We start from the raw sequence: 15712 nt of genomic DNA on the forward strand, positions 1-15712 counted from the left end.
CAAGAGCTTCTCCCATGAGAGCTGATGAAACAGAGGAACGAGAAACCTTAAGGGGCGGGATCCTAGTGTCTTCCAGCCCCGAAAATAAGCCCCCTATACCACAATTACCAGTACGTAGATCCCAATCTGCATCCACATGGCACAGAACTTGGCCAGGAGATGGTTGGGGAATGATCGGAGGGGAACCTTGTCGTTTGATAGCGTGGTTATGTTCTTCAGAGATCAGTTGAGCAGCAGCCCATTCCTTCGCATCAACAACGCTTTTGTTCACCACTTCCCACCACTACAAGAAAAATACGTTTTAATAGCAGACCAGGATAGCGTTTTTTCGCTTTCTGCTATGGTTAATATATCCGTTAGTTTTAGATAGCGTTTGTATTTTTGGAAATGCTATAATTGAGCGGCATCAATCGAAACGCTATGATAGCATACATTTAATAGCACATAAAATAATAAACGCTATAATAGCGTACTTTTTGAATCCCTAAACCCTAAACAAACTTCTGAACCCTATACTCTAAAAAGCAAAAGTTAAACACTAATACACTAATAGTCTTTATAATATTTTAGAACTTAAACTCCAAATCTTAAATATAAAATTATCAGCTTAAATATTTTAAAATTAAACACCAAACCTATATACATTAAATCCAATATCATGCATAATCTCTAAATCTAAAATCCTAAACTTCATATTTGATAGTTCTAAAATTTTAATACTAAAACATACACGTTAAAACCAAAAGAACTTTATTATATGTAACTTCCAAACTTCCAAACTTTAATTTCTCAATTAAACTTTATACCCTAATTCCTAACATCAAACATATATAAACCATACATCCACTAGATATAATTTTCAAATCTAAATTTTTAAAATTGTAAAAATTCTAAATCTTTTTTGTCAACATTAAAATTTTTTAGATCTAATCTTTAAATTTAGGAATTTTAAAAAGAAATCTAAAATAAATGTAGAAACAGTTTTAATTGTCTTTTTAATAGCCTTTGATTGATTCTAATCTAAGGGCTAAAATTAATCTTTTATCTATTTTTAACCTTCTTTCTCATTGGTTAATTTTTTTGACAAGGATCACACTTTTTAGCCATTGATTCTTTTTGATCTGAAAGGCCTAAAATCATTCTCCCTCTTTCTTTACTCCCAATAGATCTGAGATCTACTATTCTTCTATCTTTTTTTTTCTACGTTCTCATTCTCTTTTTTCTTCTTCTTCTTCTTCTTCTTCTTCGTCTACGATTTTTAATTTGTCTCTGTACATTCACTGAAACAACAAAGTAGATCTGATTTTTATTTGAGTTTGGGTCCAAGAAGTGAAGAAAAATATTGGAGAGGAGGATCGACGCCTATGTTCAATAGCCATGGAAACTTTGTACGCTTCCTCTCAAGCTCCGTGGAGAAGAAGACCAGGAAGACGGTGAGCAAGCTCCGTGGAGAAGAAGACCACGAAGACGGCGAGCGACTATGAAGGTGGCTGGATGCAACGACGAGTACGCCTCATCTCTGAAGCTTGACTCTCAAATCCCACAGCGAAGAAGAAGAATCAAGGCGGATGTGAAGAACATAGAAGAGACAACGACGAAGGTGGTGGTGGGGCTGGTGAGGACTGGAAGATGAAGAAGACCACGTAGGTGGTGCCATGGTGGTGTGCGGCGGCGTACAAGATGAAGAAGACAAAATATGGTAGTTAATTAGGAATTAGGTTTAAGCTTGGTTTAGGGTTTTGGTTTATTTGGTTTGGTTTAGTACTTTTTTATCTAATTAGATTTTTTTTAATATTTTTGTAAAACAATTAACTGTAAATAAATTTAAATAATAAAGAAATCTTAAATATATAAATAAATTTTAATTTTTAATTTTGTTTTTAATTTAAAATAATTAAAATAAAAATAATGATAAAATTACTAAATTTAATATTAATAATAGCAAAAAAAATATGCTATTAAAGAATATTTAATTGCATACCAAAAAATGTTATAATATATAACAATAAAATAGCACTTCAAAAAACCGTTATCTAATGTGTCTGACCTACTATCACGGACGATGATACAGCGCTTCATAAACCGCTATCGTATTGTTAGATAGCGTTTTTCGTCCGCTATTAAAACACATTTTTCTTGTAGTGCACTCCGAGAAGGTTATGTTTTCAAAGCACAAGTTATTTCGAGCTTTCCAAAGGTTCCATAAGAGCCAGGGCCAGACCTGGGTATCACACCCCACCGGAGGCAAATTGGTATACTTACTACCATTTGCAAGTAAGCTCGCCATGGAGCTATTTGTCCCATCCGGAATCTCATAAACTGGTAGTAGGCTCCACGACTGAGCTGCAAAGGGGAAGAGAAGGAAGACATGGAGATCATCTTCAACTCCTCCACATTTAGCGCACGGAAAAGGAGCCATGCCTCTGGTCGCTAGATTGGAGCTAACTGGGATTGTCTTCCTTTTGAATTTCCATAGAAAATCCTTGATTTTGGGTGAAGTCTTCAGGTTCCAAATGTTCTTTAGCCAATCGAAGGTCTGCTCATTTGTTTGAGGTGGGATCAGGCCAACGCGTTCCACTCCATATCCTGTTTTTACCGTGTACTCTCCTGATTTCTCAGCTAGCCAGGCGAGGGAGTCGCGAGCAGGGGCAGAGCTTGTGATAATCCTATTAATGAGGCCCTCATACTGAGGAAGATAGTCCCTGATCTTTTGGATGTCCCAGGCGTTAGTAAGTGGGCATAGAAGTTCACTAACTGTCATCGATACTGCATTCTCAGGTGGTGGACCCATAGGGGCTATAGGAAAGGAGGAGGAGAGCCAAGGATCCCCCCACACCTTGATGTTTTCTCCATTCCCAACCACCCAACCGAGTCCTTTTCGTAGAACCTCCCGACCGGCCAAGATACTTCTCCATCCGTGGGAAGCTGATGTTGGGCTCTCACACTCCATGAAGGAGGAAGCTTTAGCGTATTTTCAGAGCATAACTTGTGCCAACAGCGAGTCTGGAAACTGTATAAGGCGCCAGCCAATTTTGGCGAGCATGGCATCATTAAACGTCTCAATGTCTTTGAAGCCTAAGCCGCCAGCATATTTGGGCAGTGTGAGAGTAGACCATGCAACCCAACACATCTTCTTCTTCTCCGGGTTTCCATCCCACCAAAATCGAGTAAGGAGGGATTGGATTTGTTTGCATAGAGAGATAGGCAACTTGAAACATGACATCGTATAGCACGGTATTGCAGCAAGGACAGATTTGAGGAGGACTTGTTTACCGGCGCCTGATAAGAACCGAGATGTCCAGCTTTGCGCCTTCTGTCTGATCCGATCAAGAATTGCCGCAAATATGTCTCTCTTTTTGCGGCCGAAGTTTTCAGGGAGGCCCAAATATTTGCCAATCCCTCCCTCTGCCGGGATAGACAGCTCAGTCTTCACGCGAGCTTTGACCTCCCCGGGGGTCTTAACCGAGAATGTGATAGACGACTTCAGAAGGTTGATCCGTTGTCCAGACACATTTTCATAACTCTCTAGGATCGTCTTTAGAGTGGTGACACAGGCGGGTGTTGATTTGCAAAAGAACATCGTATCGTCCGCGAACAATAGATGGTTAACCGGAGGACAGTTCCGGGCTACCTTCACCCCCGCCATAGTACCGTTTAGTTGTGCCTTATTACACAACGCTGAGAGTACTTTTGTACACATGATGAACAGGTATGGTGAGAGCGGATCACCTTGTCGTATTCCACGAGATGGAGTAACATGTCCGGAAGGTGAACCATTGATCAGAAAAGAGTATGACACTGATTCAACACACGCCAAGATCCAAGCGACCCATATCGGGTCAAAGCCAAGCTGAGCTAGGACTGCTCTAATAAAACCCCACTCTATGCGATCATAAGCCTTGCTCATATCGGTTTTCACCGCCATGGAGCAATACTTTTTCGCCTCTGAAGTTCGGAGATAATGTAAGGTTTCATGCGTGATGAGAGCGTTGTCCGAGATAGCTCGTCCCGCTACAAAAGCTGATTGCGTCTTGGAGATAAGATCTGGCAGCAGGGGCTTTAGGCGTCGAGTAAGGATTTTGGCAATGATCTTGTAATGAGTGTTGCAAAGAGCTATCGGCCGATAGTTCGCAACCTTTCGCGGTCCCGAGCCTTTGGGAATCAGTCGAACATGAGTCTCATTCTGCTGCGGTTGAAGTATTCCGGTGACAAAGAAGCTCCTGACATCACTGATTACATCTTTCCCAATGATGTGCCAATAAGAATGATAGAACTTAGCTGAAAAGCCATCCGGGCCCGGGGACTTTCCTCCATTTATCGACCTAGCTGCCTCCTCGATCTCCTTATCTGATGGAATCTCTATAAGCCGTCTATTCATCTCTGGAATAATCTTATTAACAAGACAGTCTTGGACTAGAGAGAAGTCAGAATTGCTATTTGTAGTGAACATTTCCTTGTAGTAATCTGCAATGACTGAAGAGATCTGAGCTTCCTCAAACACTTCCTCGCCATTCTTCTTTTCTATCACTGAGAGGTTATTGAGAGCTCTTCTCTTCCTAGTTGCCACATGGAAGAATCCAGTGTTTCTATCCCCCTTCTTAAGCCACTGAATTCGGCTTCTTTGTAGCCAAAAGCTCTCCTCTTCTCTATAAGCAGCCAGTAATGTATTAGTAAGAGATTGGATGTGAGGTAAGTCCGCGGCTGGCTTTGATAGTGCTTCTTCCAGAGCTTGCTGGGTAGATTGGATGACAAGGTTGCTCCTTACATTCTGTTCCTTTGCCCATTTGATGATGCTCCGGCGGACAGAGTTGAGTTTTGTAATGACCGAATCGAGAGGGTGATGATTTCAGGCCGCATCTACTAGCTTTGTAACATCCTCATTCTCAGTATATGATCGATTGAATCGGAATAATCCCCTGCGTTTTTCCATTGCAGTATTGAAATATGTGACCACAGGTCTGTGGTCAGACCCTTCGTATCTTAGGTACACGCTCCTGCCCATTGGAAACGACTCTGACCAAGAGCACTTAGCCAAGGAGCGGTCCAGTCTGGACTTGATATGATGAGTGTACCGTACTCCTCTCCATGAGAGTTGATTTCCGGAGTGCTTAAGGTTCCATAATCCGTTTTGTGAAACAAAAGATCGGAATGCCGTGAAGGAGCCCTCCCATCGCTCTGGCCCTCCTTCCTTCTCCGAATTATCCAGTATATCATTAAAATCCCCTGTCAATAGCCATGCTTCCTCTCTGTTTGCACCCACTCTCGTAAGAGTGTTCCAGAATTCAGCTCTATTCCCGGCCACTGGCTCGCCATAAACAAAAGTTACGAAGGATGATGTTCCCTTGAAAACCACCTCAGCATCGATGAAATGGGCACATGACTCTATAACTTTGATCTCAACCCCTTCCTTCCAAAGAAATGTGAGGCCTCCACTCAAGCCCACTGGTGGGATTGAGAAGTAATTGAGGTACTGCATACAGTCCAGCTTTGATTTGATGAAATCATCGGAGTTTTTTGTCTCCATGAGAAACATGATATCCGGTGAGAGAGTCCGATGTAACGCCTTCACTCTGCGAATTGTCAGAACGTTTCCCAAGCCCTGACAATTCCAGCTCATAATTACTAAGGAAGAGGAGGAAGATGGGACCGAAAATCCACCCCTTCCTTGTTAGTCGACGGTATATTCACCGTAATGGGATTACCCGAATCCTGTCTCTTGCGGCTTGATCCTGGACCCGAAAATTCATTTGCATAGCGAGCTGGGCAGAGTCTCCTACGTGGAGGATTCTTGGATCGTGTTGCATTGCCTTTTGTGAGGCTTTGCACTTGCATTGGGCTTCTAGCTACACGTTTATTGCTCGTGGGTTTTGACACCTTTCGCTTTCCCGCTTGTTTGCTCAAAGCAGCTGCTGTTGTGGCCTTAGATTTGTTCCTGCAGCCTAAGTCACTTGGGCTTCTCAGGCGCAGAGAGGCAGGGACCCTGGAGCCAGATGCTAAATGTTGGGGTTGTACAGCTGGTTCCACCACTACCTCCTCTCCATTATCTTGTATTTCTTTTACCGGAAACATTGATGTATCTCCTCCAGAGAGGCGTTCCATGGCAGGAACTCTGTCTTCCTGGAGATGTCCTGAAAGCCGATCACGGGCGGGAATTCTCTCCCTAGAGTTAGATTGACCTCCACTGTTGTTCTGGTTTACTGGGTAGATGATTTGGCCGTCTGCGATCGATCCTCCTGATCCCCTACTGATCGATCTTCTAGTGGCTGATGCTGCAGGGGTTCTAACAGTTTCATCGTCCTGGCTTCGAGGCCCAAGGGAACCCAAGCTAGGTCTGTTAGAGTGATGAGAGGCAGTGTGATAACCCGCCCTTCGGGATAAAAAAAAAAAAAAAAAAATGAATCTCGAGCCGAGCATTTGGGAGTCTAAGTATCAGGAGGAATGTTAATTTTTGATCACATAAAACTTGACATGATTCGAAGAAAAGAGAAGACTGGTCGAACATCAACTTGGTGGTCGAACCGCGGGCGGTAAGGATCGATCGGCAAATTTCGAAGAATGAGGTGGTCGAAGAATTGTTGGCGAGGGAACTATGAGTTGAATAAGCTGCTCGACCATAGTTAGAAGATGTCTTAGATTGATCAGACGAACGTTTTGAAAGCATAACATTTTTGGAAGCACGACGTTTCAGAAGCTCGACGTTTTTGAAGACCGACGTTTCTTCATCACGAAGTTTTCTCGGAAAATCTTCGTATCAGTAAAATATTATTCTGCGGACATAATAAGTTGGAAGCAGGACGGGAATTAAGCAGGACGGGAAGCAAGCACGACGGGATCGAAGCACGACGAAATCAGGCAAAAACCCTAATTTCGGTATTATGAAATTTTTCGAGGAAGCTGGAGACTCGGGAAATATTTTTCATCAAGGTCAGAAATATTTTGGAGTCTATTAAGAATATTTAGCTCATCAGAACGAGAGCGGAAAAATATTCGGGATTGATCGCGGGTCGAAAATATGCCAGAAGGGTCAAAAATCGCGTAAACCGACCAAGAAGCTCGAGGTGTCTCTATGCATATGGCCAGGACGTTCTGTCTAGCATATCAGCAGCTGAGTGTCAACAAAAGGAGGAGGTGTAGACGTGCATGGTTACTGAACATGCAGCTTGACAAGTCGTAGCTCGAGGTGTCGCAATACCTGCGATCTGCGCATGCGAATCGACACGCAGCGGCCGGTGTGTCGCGACGCATGAACTCCAGCCATGCAGCAAGCCATCTGGACGTGGTGCTGTCTTCTGGCATGTAAAGGAAGCATGCATCAGGACATGTGGACGCCCGTGTGTCGCAACGCATGTGACCGGAAGCATGCGGGACGACACACAGCCGCTTGGGTGGCACCGTCTGACTCGCTGGCGATTTCTATATAAACCCTTCACCCCCTGCTCATTTTCATTGATCCATCACACACCAAAGACACTTAAAAACGTGGCTAGTGAGAGAAAGAGAAAGAAAAAGAAGTTTTAGAAGAAAAGTTCTTTCGGAAGACCGAGATATCACCGAGAAGAGAAGTTCTGCCCGATCGAAGAATTTCTGCAATCTCTAAGCAGAAGCTCTGTCCAAACCATTTCGTCCAAGCCTTTCCTTTGGTGATCAAGTAGAGGTGCTGCTCAGATTAGTTCAGATCAGTCAAAGCTTTGAAGCCGATACGCTACCTGGAAGTCCGAATATCGACCAGAAGCTAAGGGAGGTTCTGTCCAAGTTCTGATCAGTCCAGTCCAGCCCGTCCAAGATGTCAGCATTGGGTTTTGGCTAAGCTCTCTCTCCGACCAACAAGCTGCTAGAACACTGTGAGTTGGTTTGTTTGAGTTCCACTTGGAACTTAGGGAAGATCGAGTATTCATATAGAGTAGAATGCTCACACTGTTGCATGGTAGTCCTTAGGGTTATTTATTAAACCGGACTCAGTTTAACACGGGCTATGCTGAGATGAAATGGAATTAAGACTGAGATAATAACCTGACCAGGACTAGGATGATCTATTATAGTTGAACTAAGATTGAGATGAGATGCATGTCTTGATTATTTACTACTTGGTTGATTAGTTATGGATTAGACATGCCTTAGTGATAATTGCTTGGTAGTGATTATTGTTTGTGCAGGGATTGTGGTAATGTTGTTGTCTAGGGGATCTTTGGCCATATAGGCCGATCTCCTAGTTGTGATGTTGATACTACGGGTCTTATGCCATATAGGCTGGACTACGAGTATTGGTTGATTTTGTCGTAGACTCCTATATATTGTTTAGTTTTGGGTTGGAGTCTTGTCCCTTAGGTCTTTCCTAGGGATAATTGTGTCGAGTGTGTGTTGCCGACAGCAGGTGCGAAACCCGCCCATGCTAGGCATGTTGAGGGGTGATTAGTGTTTCCTCACCCTCGTACCCAGCGGGTTCAAGGAAACCCCTTATTCGCTGGATCGGGAAGACTCAGATAGACGGGATCATGGCCTATGGCTGAGTGATTACACGACGGTGTAACGTGGCAGTGACCCGAAGGACTGTGGGCTGTCGCGCGGTGACCCGAAGGACTGTGGGCCGCGGTCGGTTGAAAGTTCCTTCTTCTGGCCTCTGTGGTAGGGGGATAGGATATTGCCGATAGAGAGGATGAACACGTTGTCACCAGGGCCCGAGTTAGAGTGTTGTGTCGTGACGAGTAGTCTTATTTGTGTTGGGGGTTGTGGAACCCTCGAGTTAATGTAGCACCGATATACGGTGTTACGAGATAGATCGAGTCATAGTTACTCATAGTATCTTATCATTATGATTGTGTTTGGTTGTTGATTGATTTGTTTGCAGGTTTTGACATTAAGTCCTAAGTCTGGTTTAGGTATCAGACTAGGCTTGGTGTGTATTTGGTTAGTGTAGGCCTGACGTTGGCCTGTATGTGTTTGAGGGATTGCTTGTGAAGGGTGGTGGATATTAAAGCTATGCGGTATCATTGGTTGGCCGATCATGTTCTTGTTTGATTGTTGGTCGACCGGCTCATGATACTTGTATAGTCTAAGTGTCTAACACTACATGAGTACTGAACTCAATCGTATATATGGTTAACCAGGGATTGGTTGTTGACTTGTTTTAATGCAGGTTCCCGTTACTTGGAAGTTGGATTATGGCAGGAGGCCAAGTCTAACTTAGTAACGGTTTGCTTAGCCTTAGCTTATATTGCATGCTAGGGCTAGATTGATTGTTATTTTGGGGTTGTCGGGGCTAGATACTAGGTTTTGGGTAGAGGTAGCCAGCTCACTGAGTGACCTTACGTTACTCACCCAACTCTCGTTGTCCTTTTTGCAGGAAACCAGGTTGTAGAGGATTGGACGCATAGGCCACCGGAGTAGATTTTTGGTGCATTTGGCTACGGTTTGATTCTTAAAACATTTTATGTTTCCGTTGCGTTTTATTTGGATTTGGGATCCCTAAAATATTTAAATGTTCTTAAAAGACATAGAATTGAATTTAAAAATCAACGGGTCCAATATGATATTGGTTTAGTCCGAACCAACACAACGTTAGGTCTTGGTACGGGTTGAGAAGTCTTAGGCCTTGATCTAACGGAACCGTTAACTCCGGGTGTAGGCTGCAAATCCTTAAGCCTTGAGTTAGCGGGACGTGTTAGTGGACGAACTGGTCTAGGTCGTAGAGTAAATTTTATGACTCTGGCCGGATCGTCCCTAACCCGTCACGTAGCGCTTTCGGACCATGGTGTTGGGTTGGACGGTCAGTCATGTTCTTGTTTGATTGTTGGCTGGGCGGTTGGCCTTTCATCTCCAACCCTTGGTGTGGGTAGTCCGTCGGTCATGTTCTTGTTTGATTGTTGGCCGGTGGGTTGACCTATGCCTAGGATGGTTCGGGGGTGTTACAGAGGTGGTATCAGAGCATGGTTACGATTATGCTCACTGGTTCCCGTGTTTTCAAACGTTTTCAATAATTTTCGAGTCAAAAGGAGTCGCCAATGCACTCTCTAGGAAATCCGGTCGTGTCCAATCGTTGGGAAGGGGTTTGTTAGATTATATTATTAGAATTTCGTCTAACCCATATATATTTTTGTAACTTTGATTCCACAGGTTGTTGCACTGGAGTGGTAGGGTGGATATTTGAAGTTATGGAGGATTTAGACGTTTTGCCTAGTCCTACATTGGCAGACCTGTCCGCGCCCCATGATTTTGATCAGGTCGTGCCTGAGATGATCCCGACACCTATCATCATTTCTGATGATGAGTCAGACGATGTGGCGGTTCCAGCACCTATTATTATCATTTCGGATGATGACACCGAGTCAGATGATGATGTTCTGGAGATACCTTCAGTAGCGCCACTGAGCCCTATCACTATTTGGTCTACGGGCACTACAGGAGAGACACCTAGCTATGACCCTGCTGAGGATCATGGTCCTTCTCCTCCGACGCCAGAGATAGAGATGCCATCTTGGTCCCCACCTTTAGAGGCATTTGAGCTACCCATCTTCCCTATGTCACCGGGATTACCCAATCCCGCTTATATACCGATGACTGATGAGCAGTACGAGCTTGAGACAGGATGGCTGACACTCATTTATCAGCCTATGGAGTCTATTGGAGACAGTGAGGACGACGCAGACATGATGATTACCGATGACCCTTTTACTCAGCCGATCGAGTTACCCCACTATCAGCCTATCTTTGAGACCAGAGAGCCTTCCAGCTTTCTATATGCGGAGGACGCTACGATGGAGTTACCATTCCCGGAGATCATATATGATATTGGAGAGCCTTCCAGCTTTCCATATATGGAGACAGCCACGACAGAGTTACCATTACCCCAGACTACTTGCGAGACCGGAGGACCATCGAGTTTTCCAGCTTATGCTCCCGGAGGATCGACTTATTTTGGAGATCCTTACGCTACTCAGTCCTTCCCTTATGGACAAGGTAGCGAGATGTTCACTGGTGCCGAAGATGGATATGTGGATCCTCATGGATACCCATATCATACTACGACTTATCTTGGAGGATCTGATCTATACCCGAGGTGTTTTGTTTGCGGAGCGATGGGGCATTTGACTGCTGTTTGTCCGAGATATGTGGAGTTGCTCGAGATACCCTACCTACCATGTGCACGACCTGCTGGTGGATCGACGGAGTGGGGGCGCTGCCCCAACTGCGCTATGTTACTTTATATATGGCGTCCTTAGACGCTTAGGACCGGGTAAGTTTGGGTACTAACTTTTTGTTGTGATATAGCGGTGTATAGACTTTTGTTGTGCTATGTGACAGGCTATGTCCCTTTTGTTGTATGATATACCATCAGTAGTTATAAAGGATGTTTTTCTGTCAAGTATATGTATATTTGATGGAAGGATATGTTTTGTAGTGAAAATGGTTATCAGTTTACGTAATCTATTTAGTAATTATGTGACCATATTATTTAAGTATGCATGTTCTTGTTTGATGTTGCATATTTGAGTTATGTGGTTTGCAAAATGAAAAATGGAGATCGCTTGGACATATGGTCTAACATAACATTTACAATGGTTGAAATATCACACAAATTGTTAGTATCATTGGAACCATAGAATTTTAGACCACTTTTTTTTAAGATTAGGTGGTGAAATCTAGAATGCCTGGATAGAATTGTTAGGTTGCTGGTTAACTTTGCAAGTTAGGTTGCTTGGTTAGTATTGCGATTAGTTAGCCTTGCGATAAGTTATTTGGCTAGTAGATTGTTTGTGTGGTGATTGGCTAACTTGCATATGAAGTGTTCTGTTAAGGTGCAGCTTGTAAGTGTGTTTGTTGATCGAGGCTTTAAGGGATGAAAACCTTAAAGTAAAGAGAGTTCAAGGCCAAAAACCCAAATCCGAAGAGAAAGAGGAAAGGAAGATTCAGAGACTGGACCGTGGTATGGACTGGACAATGGACAGAGACAAGGCTTCACTTCATCAGTATTTGAGGAAGGAGAGTTGAGGAGAGGATTCGAGTGATAAGGTTCATGGATGATATTATCGAAAGAACAAGATAATGTCATCGGAAATAAGGATGCTATGGCCGAGTTAGAGAAGATGATCCAGCGATCATTCAACTGAAGAGTTACTAAGGTAGTTGTGGAGACCTTGAGGAGGACAGTCAAGGAACATTGGTAGACAGTGTAAAGAGATGATGGAGACAAGTAGATGATGGATGAGCCATGGGAATTCGAGAGCAAAAGAAAAAGGGTCGACCAAGAAGAATTCTTGGAAAAGCATCAAGATGGAGCGAGTCTAAAATTTCAAGTGTCTATGGAGACCCAAAGAAACCGAAAGAAAGGCGAGCTGACGGTGAAGCACATTTTATGACCGAGACCACAAGACGGAGTTGTTCAAGAAGGATCACCATCACAACATATCAAGGAGGAGTGTGCCCTGAAGATGAGCATTTACGCAATAAGAATTCGAGGACGAATTCTATTAAGGGGGGGAGAATGTGATAACCCGCCCTTCGGGATAAAAAAAAAAAAAAAAAAAAAAAATGAATCTCGAGCCGAGCATTTGGGAGTCTAAGTATCAGGAGGAATGTTAAGTTTTGATCACATAAAACTTGACATGATTCGAAGAAAAGAGAAGACTGGTCGAACATCAACTTGGTGGTCGAACCGCGGGCGGTAAGGATCGATCGGCAAATTTCGAAGAATGAGGTGGTCGAAGAATTGTTGGCGAGGGAACTATGAGTCGAATAAGCTGCTCGACCATAGTTAGAAGATGTCTTAGATTGATCACACGAACGTTTTGAAAGCATAACATTTTTGGAAGCACGACGTTTCAGAAGCTCGACGTTTTTGAAGACCGACGTTTCTTCATCACGAAGTTTTCTCGGAAAATCTTCGTATCAGTAAAATATTATTCTGTGGACATAATAAGTTGGAAGCAGGACGGGAATTAAGCAGGACGGGAAGCAAGCACGACGGGATCGAAGCACGACGGGGAAAACCCGAAATCGGGCAAAAACTCTAATTTCGGTATTATGAAATTTTTCGAGGAAGCTGGAGACTCGGGAAATATTTTTCATCAAGGTCAGAAATATTTTGGAGTCTATTAAGAATATTTAGCTCATCAGAACGAGAGCGGAAAAATATTCGGGATTGATCGCGGGTCGAAAATATGCCAGAAGGGTCAAAAATTGCGTAAACCGACCAAGAAGCTCGAGGTGTCTCTATGCATATGGCCAGGACGTTCTGTCTAGCATATCAGCAGCTGAGTGTCAAAAAAAGGAGGAGGTGTAGACGTGCATGGTTCCGGAACATGCAGCTTGACAAGTCGTAGCTCGAGGTGTCGCAATACCTGCGATCTGCGCATGCGAATCGACACGCAGCGGCCGGTGTGTCGCGACGCATGAACTCCAGCCATGCAGCAAGCCATATGGACGTGGTGCTGTCTTCTGGCATGTAAAGGAAGCATGCATCAGGACATGTGGACGCCCGTGTGTCGCAACGCATGTGACCGGAAGCATGCGGGACGACACACAGCCGCTTGGGTGGCACCGTCTGACTCGTTGGCGATTTCTATATAAACCCTTCACCCCCTGCTCATTTTCATTGATCCATCACACACCAAAGACACTTAAAAACGTGGCTAGTGAGAGAAAGAGAAAGAAAAAGAAGTTTTAGAAGAAAAGTTCTTTCGGAAGACCGAGATATCACCGAGAAGAGAAGTTCTGCCCGATCGAAGAATTTCTGCAATCTCTAAGCAGAAGCTCTGTCCAAACCATTTCGTCCAAGCCTTTCCTTTGGTGATCAAGTAGAGGTGCTGCTCAGATTAGTTCAGATCAGTCAAAGCTTTGAAGCCGATACGCTACCGGAAGTCCGAATATCGACCAGAAGCTAAGGGAGGTTCTGTCCAAGTTATGATCAGTCCAGTCCAGCCCGTCCAAGATGTCAGCATTGGGTTTTGGCTAAGCTCTCTCTCCGACCAACAAGCTGCTAGAACACTGTGAGTTGGTTTGTTTGAGTTCCACTTGGAACTTAGGGAAGATCGAGTATTCATATAGAGTAGAATGCTCACACTGTTGCATGGTAGTCCTTAGGGTTATTTATTAAACCGGACTCAGTTTAACACGGGCTATGCTGAGATGAAATGGAATTAAGACTGAGATAATAACCTGACCAGGACTAGGATGATCTATTATAGTTGAACTAAGATTGAGATGAGATGCATGTCTTGATTATTTACTACTTGGTTGATTAGTTATGGATTAGACATGCCTTAGTAATAATTGCTTGGTAGTGATTATTGTTTGTGCAGGGATTGTGGTAATGTTGTTGTCTAGGGGATCTTTGGCCATATAGGCCGATCTCCTAGTTGTGATGTTGATACTACGGGTCTTATGCCATATAGGCTGGACTACGAGTATTGGTTGATTTTGTCGTAGACTCCTATATATTGTTTAGTTTTGGGTTGGAGTCTTGTCCCTTAGGTCTTTCCTAGGGATAATTGTGTCGAGTGTGTGTTGCCAACAGCAGGTACGAAACCCGCCCATGCTAGGCATGTTGAGGGGTGATTAGTGTTTCCTCACCCTCGTACCCAACGGGTTCAAGGAAACCCCTTATTCGCTGGATCGGGAAGACTCAGATAGACGGGATCATGGCCTATGGCTGAGTGATTACACGACGGTGTAACGTGGCAGTGACCCGAAGGACTGTGGGCTGTCGCGCGGTGACCCGAAGGACTGTGGGCCGCGGTCGGTTGAAAGTTCCTTCTTCTGGCCTCTGTGGTAGGGGGATAAGATATTGCCGATAGAGAGGATGAACACGTTGTCACCAGGGCCCGAGTTAGAGTGTTGTGTCGTGACGAGTAGTCTTATTTGTGTTGGGGGTTGTGGAACCCTCGAGTTAATGTAGCACCGATATACGGTGTTACGAGATAGATCGAGTCATAGTTACTCATAGTATCTTATCATTATGATTGTGTTTGGTTGTTGATTGATTTGTTTGCAGGTTCTGACATTAAGTCCTAAGTCTGGTTTAGGTATCGGACTAGGCTTGGTGTGTATTTGGTTAGTGTAGGCCTGACGTTGGCCTGTATGTGTTTGAGGGATTGCTTGTGAAGGGTGGTGGATATTAAAGCTATGCGGTATCATTGGTTGGCCGATCATGTTCTTGTTTGATTGTTGGTCGACCGGCTCATGATACTTGTATAGTCTAAGTGTCTAACACTACATGAGTACTGAACTCAATCGTATATATGGTTAACCAGGGATTGGTTGTTGACTTGTTTTAATGCAGGTTCCCGTTACTTGGAAGTTGGATTATGGCAGGAGGCCAAGTCTAACTTAGTAACGGTTTGCTTAGCCTTAGCTTATATTGCATGCTAGGGCTAGATTGATTGTTATTTTGGGGTTGTCGGGGCTAGATACTAGGTTTTGGGTAGAGGTAGCCAGCTCACTGAGTGACCTTACGTTACTCACCCAACTCTCGTTGTCCTTTTTGCAGGAAACCAGGTTGTAGAGGATTGGACGCATAGGCCACCGGAGTAGATTTTCGGTGCATTTGGCTACGGTTTGATTCTTAAAACATTTTATGTTTCCGTTGCGTTTTATTTGGATTTGGGATCCCTAAAATATTTAAATGTTCTTAAAAGACATAGAATTGAATTTAAAAATCAACGGGTCCAATATGATATTGGTTTAGTCCGAACCAACACAACGTTAGGTCTTGGTACGG

General features: G+C 43.8%; 1 pseudogene; it reads right to left on the reverse strand.

Moving 5' to 3' along the window:
• The window catches only part of LOC125587060, an 81674-nt pseudogene that overhangs the window by 34239 nt on the left and 31723 nt on the right, over positions 1-15712 (reverse strand).

This window comes from Brassica napus, chromosome C5, assembly GCF_020379485.1.
Source record: "Brassica napus cultivar Da-Ae chromosome C5, Da-Ae, whole genome shotgun sequence".
NCBI lineage: Eukaryota > Viridiplantae > Streptophyta > Magnoliopsida > Brassicales > Brassicaceae > Brassica > Brassica napus.